We start from the raw sequence: 10,922 nt of genomic DNA on the forward strand, positions 1-10,922 counted from the left end.
GTGGTAGATTGAGCAATGTAGTGCCAAATCACCCAACATTATTTTAGAAGACAATTAGAGACAGTTTAACTAGTAAATTGATGAAATTAATGGTTAGCTAACACATAAATTAAGTATCATTATAGTGCTACATAGCCAGCGCCATGGTGCTAAGTCAATTATTTTTTTCAAATTTATAAATAGTGAGGCTAATTCTAATGTAAGGGGGTTAGCTAATTGCAGAAACATGATGAAGTTTATATGAGGGTGTGTGAGGCTACTTCTGGTGGAGGATAGCCATATATTAGTGTTATCATAGTCTAGTACGAGTCAGTAGAGAGGAAGGAGTGCAACAAGTCTGTAATTATTTTTTGAAAGATTTTCATGTGATAAGATAAAAGGTATTAAATCCAAACTATTTTTATTATGTTATTTTGTACTTTTAATTCTTGAGTTTTGAAGCAAAAAAGTATAAAAAATTAGGAAAATTGAACCAGCACTGTAGCTCCACAAAGCTAGAGCCATAGTACACAAACTCGTTCCAATGTTACATCACCACATCAACAACATCGTAGCACCATAAAGCCAATGTCATAGTTCCCAAACTCAATCCAATTTTTTAGTGCCACATCAGCAGCATCGCAATTGACAACTCTTAAAAATGGATTGGATGGCTTAAGGCAGAGGCACTATCCAGCTAACAACACAGTGTAGAATCTCCTAGTGCTAAGGTGGAAGATTATTTAACTAATTAATAGAAGTGATGATTGGTGAACTGACATATTAATCCAGCAATGTCACAATGCTAGTGTCACAGTGCCACCAAATCATCACTACAATAATTCTTCTAGAAAAACTATAAATAGTATCCTTAGATTTTTTATAAAAGGGTTGACACATTATGGAGTCATTTTATGTGAGTGAGCGGGATGCTCTTGTAAGGGAGTAGCTTGAGTATTTGTACTTGGAGTGTTATACTTGTGAAGATCAAAGTGAAGGAGTGTAAAGGGCTTGCATCATAATTCTGGATCATTTCTAAGCCATATTTTACATTATTAATCTTGTGTTAATTTGTGTAACATGACATTTATATAATGTAATAAAATATTTATTGTGCGTTACATCATATCTATGTGTAGCTAAATATTTTCACAGAATCTATGATTATTTAAAAGCTGTATATTGCTTAGAGTATGTTTAATCTTTAAGGAATCCATATAAATTTTAACTTATTTGTGCTTCAATTTATTTAAGTATTAGGCATTACATAAATTAAAAACCTAGCATAATCTAGAGCATCAATGAAGGAATAGAAAAATAACTAAAGAATTTAAAATGTAGTCTGACCATCTTAAGGAGATATTATAATTGTAGTTGAGAGAATCTTAGCTAATACTCCAACAAGCTCAACAGAGATAATGAGTACTTATGCCCTAATTTATAGAAACATTAAGAAGAATCTATTTCAAAAATGTGTTTTTAAATATGATAGGTTCAAAGTATTTTAAATTCAGAACTTATCTTCTACAATCTACAATTTTACTTTCAATTGCATTAGAGCAAATACATTGAAATAAATTATCATTTTATTACAGATGGTATTTCTTATGGTTATTATGAATAAGGATTTTTAATAGCTAAATTTAAAATTGTAGATATTCTTACAAAACAAGTAGCACAAGATATTTTTTTGAGAAGTGATGAGAAAACATTGATGTTATATATGTATATTTGATTTTGATTAATTGAACATTTATATGTTATTTTACCTATTTATTTCTCTCTCTCTCTCTCTCTCTCTCTCTCTGGAACATGTATATGCTGCCAAAAAGGAACTGTTAAATATGTTGGATTTCATTGATTATATTCATGCATTTTTTTAGGAGTAGAAATAATTATATATAAAAATGAGAGAATTAGTCTTTAGTAACATTAATTATTTAATTTGTTGAAATATTATTTAACTAACATCCAAAACCATATATTTAGCTAACATACATTTGTTATCATTAAAAATAGAAATATATTCAACCCAATGAGTCTATCATGGTATTTGTGAGCATATTGTAATTTTATCAAACATATATTGAAGATATCAATATTATAACTAAGATATTACAATATCTCTAGAATGTGAGGATTATGATGTTGAAATTATTTGAAAATGAAATAAACAGGAAGGACTTAAGAGCAAAATTAAAAAATTTTATGAAGACTTGTAGTTTTGTACTTTTCATTATATTCTTAGTTTTTAGATTATGCAATTACAAAATATCTTAGCTATATAACTCAATAGAATACTTGTTCTTAGTATGTCCTTTGAGACCATTTAGAGTTTTTTTGAGAACACCAAGACCAAGAAATTAGTAGGTAGCTATAGAACCTAGTTTCACTAAAATTTTATTCTTTTAGAGGATCGAACATATGTTTTTAATAATATATATGATTTGTTAATCATACATGAGATTGAGGAATCATACACATTATCTAATGTGGATTAAATTTTAGGGGATAACATTATAAGATCACCTTTTGTTATGATTATAAATGCCAAACTAAATTTCATGTCATTTTTAGCAAATACTCTATTGGGGTTGCAATTTTCAAGTATGATTTGTATAAAATTATGAAAATTTTGAACAAAAACATATAAATGCTTTATGGCCATATATATAAATTTTTCTCCAAGTTTAGATTTATAATATTTTGTATGAATTAGATTTTAGCCTTTTTGATGACTTGAAACCATTGCAAGGCTTATATATTTATGTCAACTCTTGAACAATTAAGGGGTTAGAAACCTTCCTTGATGATATTTTATTAATTCCTATATTAAGATTTAATTTTTCAAGCTCCCAATCTTCAAAGCTACAAGCTTAGAGAAAATAAAGAAGATCGGTTGCTAAGGAAAGAATATTAGTATAAAACATACTTATTTTTTCAATAACCAAATAATAATAATAAAGTACTCATTTTTTATTTCTAGAATTCTTTTTATTATTTAGTATTTTTCTAGGTTTTGGAAGACTTACTTATGTTCATTTAGTTATAATATTTATATTAAATACAACTTGCATATGTACTAAATTTTTTGGGCATAACTTTTCTCTTTTGGCTTGAGAAACAAATGAGTTTGAATTTGTGATAACAAGGGTGGAGTGGAATCCTAATTCAAGTGGAGATTAGGTAATGATGTAGAATAGCTAGGGGCTTGATCTCATAAAAATTTTATTCAATCCCTTTTAGTTATACTTAGTTAATTATGTATGATTGCATATTTATTTATTTTCACTTGGATCTTTGTAACCAAATTTATTAAACACTTTTGTTTATAATCATTTATTTTCACTTAATTTAGTTTTCTATGAAACAATTTACTCACTTGTGTTCCATACCCTTCGATAGAAAATTTTACATCCTAGAAGGCCCTATGTTTGGTAAATTACAATACAAATAGCCTACCTAAAATGTTAGAGTTGATTGATGATATCTATGAAAATTATCACCATGAAAAAGAGTTGTTAGAACTTTTACCATAGTGTAGTAACAAATAATTGTGGAAGGTCTTAGCTTTTTTTTTCTCCAAAATTGTTACCACCTTTTTTTTCCTCTCGAATAAGAATAAAAATATCAACTTACAATTCCACAAATGATGTATCAATCTAATAGAATCATTCTATCATCTATAAGCTCTCTAATATCATACCCATGGTTTTTAAAATCAAACCAAATTGGCTGGTTCAACTAGTTAAGATGGGAGGAGAACAAATGCCAAATGTCAAAAAGCTTCTTGAAATGTGAAATTCAACTGGCATTTTCATGCCACATCCTCGAAAGAGAAATTCTGTGATTTTAGAGAGAGAATGTCTACAATTTTAGAGAGAGAAAGAACGTAATCTTTCTTTTGAATTTTTGTTTTTCGCAGGTTCTCCGTGGACAGCTGAGCATTCGGCGGATGATCGCCGGCTTTCCTTTGCCGGCGTCATGGCTGCTTTGCGACCATCTGGTACCTTTCGTACCAATGGGAGAGTGACTAATAATCTTGTGATCAGGGAATGTGCTAGACCTCCATTTCGTCAAGAAATCTTAGTTGAAGGCAAAGGGAAGAAAGTTCTGACTGATCGTGTGGTAAATAAAGAAAATGATGATTTGAATGAGATTCCAGATATCCTTAATCTTGATGCTTCATCGTCGGCAGGTTTGGTTTTAAAAGTAAACAAGTTTTCTGGAAATCTAGATGAGAATGAAGGCCGTAATATTGCAGATGACCTAAAATCTATGGAAAATCATAAGGCTGATGATGATAATAATTCTATGAAGGAATCTATAAGTAATGGAAATTTGGTTAACAATGCTGGAGATAACATTAGAGATGTTATTAATGGGGAGTTCATCGGAGAATGGAAGAAGACTCAACATATCAAGATTGCTTTCAACAGGGAACAAGCAGAATTATCAGATGATGGGATTGCAATAAAGCTTAATTCTGATATGGAACTAAATAATTCACAAATCCTGGAAAATTCTTTGGTGATTAAAGTCTTAGGAAATAATGTGCCATTTTCTGTATGCAGTTTGGAGTTGAGGAAGCAGTGGAGAAATTATACTAGATTTCATGTGACATCGATTGGGATTAAATGGATTCTTTGTTCTTTCAAGATGGCTGAAGCAATGGATGAAGTTTTGAATGGTGTTCCTTGGTATGTTAGCAGACACATTGTCAGCAAGGACAAATGGCCCCCTATTTTTTTATCCGAATTCCTTCAAAGGTATTTCTGCTTCGGTTTGGATTAGATTTCCTTGTTTGCCTTTATACTGTTGGGATAAGGAGAATATTGTGAGGATTGCTTCGCAAATTGGAACACCTATGCATGTGGATGGTAATACTTTTAAATGGGGGAAACGAGAGTGAAAATTTGTTAGGGATGTTAAGCCCTTAAGAACTTAGCCCGAGGCTAACCAAGAGGGGGGTGTGAATTGGTATTTTAAAAATCTTCTTACAATCAAAGCACAATAAAAAACCAAAATCACCATAGAAATAAAAGTGTAGAAAAATAAATGTGGAAATCAAAATAAAGAAAGATCACACCGGATTTAAAGCAGTTCGGTCAACGCGACCTACGTCCACTCCCAAGAGGCGCCCTCCAAGTATTGTACTACAAAAGTGACTCTCCTTTTGCTCCCACAGTAAGGTGGAGAAGCCCTCACAAAAACTCCTTTTCGCCAACCACGGCGAGGCAGAGAACCCAACTCCTTCTGCTTCCTTCTGAAGCAGGCAGAGAACCTAACTCCTTTTGCTTCCTTCTGAAGCTGGTAGAGAACCCAACTCTTTTTGCTTCCTCCTGAAGCAAATAGAGACCCTCGACCAATTGCTGAAGCTTACCTCCCTTGAACCCCCAAGGATGAAAGACGAAGACAGGAGAAGATGCCTTGGAACCTTGCTAGGAGCAACCTTTGTGAATCCCTCTCACAAACTCCCCCTTACAAGTTCCTCCCTCTCTCTCCCTCTCTCTCCCTCTCGTCTTGGCTCTCTTAGGTTAAGAAAGCAGCTAAAGGTCTTTTTGCATGAGAAAATTTAGGTCCTTTAAATAGAATTTTAAGAACCGACATTATCGTCCAGGACGATAGGAATATCGCCCTGGCCGATCAGTAGAAAATAAGCTAAATCAACGTGGATGATTTGGGATGATCAGAAGAAAATTGGTTACATCATCTAGGTCGATACAATATCATCCTGGCTAATTACTTCAAATTTGAGTACAATCATCCTGAACATCGCCCGGAATAGAAGCTGGTTGATGTAAATCATCCAGGACATCATCCCGGCCGATCCTACGATCGGCCTCGATGATGTGATCGTATCAATCAGCCATAATTATTTTCCATAATTACCAGATTAATTTAGGCAAAGTTATGCTGCATCCTCCAAACCGATGTTGAGATCGTCCTGGCCTATATCCTAAAATAAAGAATACCTAAATTGATTATGGTGGCTGATTATTTCTTATTTGAGTCTATTGTTCTAGCCGATACAAGGATCATCCATGATGACGTTCTTAATAACGACTGCTTAACCATGATGCCCTAATTAGATTTTCTATTTTTAGTCAGATCATCCAGGTCGATTTTAACATCGTCTAGGCCGAAGTTGACATCATCTAGGCTGATGTATTTAAAACAGAAAAACACAGAAAATCCCTCAAGTGTGTGTATGCAAGGTTACTTACTATAAAGAACCAGTTTTATAATTGACTCAAGAAAGGAAAAATTACAGACTTGACTCAACCTAAATCTACCCAATCTTGAGCTGCTTTGAGTTGCATTCGATCATGTGGACCTGAAAAGTTAGTAGGCAAGGTAGTTGTAGGAAAACATGAATATTTGTTATCATCAAAAGTTTAATTCATAATCACATATTCACAACAATCTCCCCCTTTTTGATAATGGCAAACACAATCAAAAAAATTCAAGTAGTTTATGGTATTTTAATAAAAATAGTGTCACGAAAAAAATAGTTCACTAAGTTTCAGAATCAAATTATAAGATACATCAGACTACTCCCCCTTTTGACATCACAAAAAGGTGGAGGAAACTAAAAGATAAAACATAAACTAAAACAACTATAAGAAAGAACAAACTACAAAAAATATAGCATAATAAAGAAAACTAAAGAAATGATGGACCCTGATCATCAGACGGAGGAGGTGGTGGTGAAATGTAACTGGTCAAAGTGGAAAACTGAGATCTGAAACAGACCATGTCCTGGTCATGCTGGTGGTGCATTCAGATGATGTCCTCGGTATTTTACTGCTCCTGTGCAACAACATAGGCCTCAAAGCGTGTCAATCACTGATCAAATCTCTCCACTAACTGATCCAGCTGAGAGTGCTGGCAGAGAGGAACAAGTGCAGGATGAGGAGCTGGAGCCTACTCCTCCTCGGCCCCCTGAGCTTCCTCATCCTCGGGGTGGAGAAAAGTACTGTGAAGGACGTTGAAGGAACTGTTTGAGTAGAAGGGTGGCTGAAGGTCTGAAGGAATAGGATATTGAAGGTTGTATTTGGATTCTAGAACATATGCAATGATGTGTTCTATAGCAAGATTGGGCTTCCTTTTATGACCTGGATCTTGAACTTGAGTCAAATATTCGATGTAGCGAAAGATCGGGTCGGTTGCATTGAATTCACGATTGGCCATTATATAAAAAGTGGTGAGTGAAAGAAGGGGAGTGATATGGACGCGGTCGCCGGCTTTGGGAATCACAGAGGTGCGAAGGGCGTACTGGATCATCCTAGCATCTTTAAGTAAAGAGCTAGTCTCCCCAACATGAAAAGGGGCATTAGTGTGATGAAGAAAGTGATTGGTTGTAGCCCAGTTAAAATCAGGATAAAAAACCAAGGTATGTAGCTTATCCCCAATGGTGGAAAGCTGTAATAATTTTGCACAATCCTGGTATGTGATCTCGACTGGGCATCGATTCACATATTAGGTGAGAGCAGTATAGGCAGAATTGATTTGGAGGTTGGTATAAATTTCCAAAAGAAGTTAAGAATTAAAGGGGACTGCGAGGGTGAGAATAAAGCAAAGAGATGTGTGAGTGAATAGGTCGAGTACCAGATAGGAGAGGTGGACTGTACTAATTGTTCAGGAGAGGGTGATGCTGCATGACTTGTATCTGTGGTAGGTAGCCTGATCGTCTGCTTCCCAAAAACAAGGGTCCAATGTGCCCCTCGAGGAGCTTCCAAACGTGTGTCGAGAATGCTTACCGCCAACCATTAGCAAGAAAAAGCAAGGAACATGAGGTAGAAAGCTAAAGGGAAGAATTTTTGTGTGAAAATAACTTGTTGGATGGCTCATAATTTAAAGGATCGGCCGGATCGTCCAGGCCGATCACAGGATCGTCCAGGATGATCCGGTGCAATTATTCTGTACAAGCTGATTGGTCAAAAAGGTGGTCTGATCGTCCAGGAAAATCAGATATCATCCGTGATTAATAGAAACAGGCGATCATACTAAGAAGTCAGGTCGGACAACCGTTGAAAAAGCAGATTGTCTAGGCCGATTACGTGGATCGTCCAGGAAGATGCTCAATAATGGATTGTACCAGCAAATTTAAAATTTTCTAAATCATGCGCCATGTGTATCATCCAGGATGAATAGTGTATCGTCCAGGACGATTGTCTAAAAATTGATCATCCCGGGAAAATTTATTGATTATAAACGTGCTGACACGTGTATCGTCCAGGATGAACAGGTGTATCGGACGGGACGATTACCATTAAACGCATCAGCCATGATGAAAAAAGGTATCAGCCAGGACGATCAAGATGATTGTAACAGAGGACGATCATATCATCAGGATGATAATGGATCATCCAGGATGATTGAATAGCAAAAAAGTTAGACTATTCAGCAGATGGAGTTTTTTATGAAAAAAGAACATATCGTTCAGGACGATATAGGTATCAGCTAGACGATGTGACAAAATTTTGAATTTCAGAGGAAGGATGGAGATGATCAGAGAAGGCCCAAAATAATAAAATTAACTCAGAACAACAATGATAAAATATGAAAAAAAAGGCATAAAAACTAGCAAAGAAACAAAGTTTTTTTTTTTTTTTTAAGTTTAGCAAGGCATGCATATGATAAATGCTCCAAATAATTAAATTTTAAAGATTTGTAAGATCAATGAGTAAACAAAGTCGAAATCTGAAAAATAGTAGAATATTCGATCCTGTTAACCCTAGCTCGGACTTCTTTTAGGGCAAAATCATCTTTTGAAAACAAAAGACCTAACTCAGAAAACACTAATTGGGTAAAAAAAAAAGATCCATTCAAAACATGCTCCAAAGAAAATATCTTATAAAATAATATACCAAAGCAATTTATCTCAATCATAGAATTTGAAATCAAGCCTTTAAAAATATCAAGTAAACCATGAATTCTTCAAAAAAATTTTAAAAGTTTGAAAAGAGGGGTAAGCTTATCTTTTGTGGGCTCATTTTATGCCTCTTGTCAATTTGAATGGCGCTCTTTGCGTATCTTTTGATTTTTGATACACTTTTGTGTATATTTTTCAATTTGGCATCATTGCGCATCTTTTTATTTTTGGCGTCTTTGACCTTTTTATTTTTTGTTCTTGCAAGCTAGATCCCTTTTCAAAAACTCTTAAAATATTTTTAGTTATGAGTAGATCTTCCAGATATTAGAAAAGAGAAACTCACTCTCTAATATAAGGAAGAATAGACCACAAAGTAGACTTTAGTAATTATATGATAAATGCAATAGCAAGATTTCAATTAACTTGAAAGATATATAAAAACTTTGAATATTATAAATATAAGGTAGATTATTGTAGCAAGATGGAAAAAGATCTTAATTTTAAAAACGAGTTGTTAATTTGAGATAGACTTTTATTTAGAAAATAAAATTATACCACTAAAAGAGGTTAGAGGGAGGGAAACCATCAATGGTGTTTCTCCCTTTAACTGATTTAGAGATGTTAAAACATTTACTATAAATCTCCAAAAAATAAAAACAAGGAGAAAATATCATAAAGCAAAAAGCAACCAAAGTAAGCAACTATAACAGCAAACATGAAAAGCTAACACAATAACTAAGGTAGAAAATAATAACACACAATAGAGTAGTAATCATGTAATTCAAAATTTTATTTAGCAGCAAGTTTAAGAAATTTATGTGCCGCGAGCCTTTGTCCAAGTATCATATGCTCTCATAAGGTCTTTGGTGAGAGCACACCTGCAAAATCATCAAATATCATATTTAGGAACCCAAACAGGTTTGGGTTCCTTCTTATAAAATGAAAAATGTGATGCATGAGTGTTATGCAGTGAATTATACAATTTGGGTCTCCACACCCAATGTGTACTACAGTGAATGGTGCAAGTATGTGCTATGTGTCTAACATGCCACATGAAAAACATCTTACTCCAGGAAAAGAATTTCTTAATCGGTTCGGGTTATAATGCATCTTCCTAGTTTTTGGCTTTAAATTAGGCATTGATGTATTCCAATTTCTTTCAAGTGTATTAAATTTTCATTTAAACCTCAAGTGAACATTTTCTAAATCAATCTCCAAACAGTGCTTTTTATGCTCATATTCTTTAGTAGAAGCTTTAGAATCCGATTCAAGCGAGGTGTAGGAAGCTTTCAAAGAATCATGCTCAATTATTAATTCAGAATGCTTTTTATTTAAATCATCAAATTCATCAAGTAGAGAGATGTGATTATTATCAATTTGAAAGTGGTCTTTACTCAAAATTTCATCATCTTTTTGTAAGTTCAAAAACTCCAATTTCAAACTAGCATGAGTTTTCTTAAGTTTTTTATATGATGCATGGATTTTCTCATATATTACAAGCAATTGGTCATAGGTTGGTTGGTATACCTCTTCTTGGTCAGATTGTTCAAAATCATCATCTATTAAGCACAAGTTTGTTGTCTCCTCTTCAGGTTTAGTCTTAGATGAGTCAGATATAGACTCCGCCCAAAAAGCTTTTTGGTCTCGCTTCTTATCCTTTCTAAACTTTGGTTTCTCCTCATTCTTTTCTTTGCTTGAGTGATCCTGAAGTGTAGGACAATCAGCTCTGACATGTCCAGGCTTCCTGCATTCAAAACAAACAATGTCAGAAGAACCTTTAAAATTTTTATTATCCTTACATTTTCTCCAATTTTGATGATGCTTGTGACTCTACCTTAGAAAGTTTTTGAATTGCCTCGTGATTAAGACAACATTATCGCTTTCAGACCCGGAGGAGTCAGTGTCTGAGTTGTTCTCCTTAAGTGCCACCATTTTCTCCTTCTTCCTCTCACCTACATCAAGATTTCTTTGGTTCACCCCTAGCTCGTAAGCAATGAGTGAACCAAGTAAGTTATCGATCGAATAGGTATTTAAATCTTTAGACTAAAAAATTGCAGTGATTTTA

The sequence above is a fragment of the Dendrobium catenatum genome, unplaced genomic scaffold (genome assembly GCF_001605985.2).
Source record: "Dendrobium catenatum unplaced genomic scaffold, ASM160598v2 fragScaff_scaffold_913, whole genome shotgun sequence".
Classification (NCBI taxonomy): Eukaryota; Viridiplantae; Streptophyta; class Magnoliopsida; order Asparagales; family Orchidaceae; genus Dendrobium; species Dendrobium catenatum.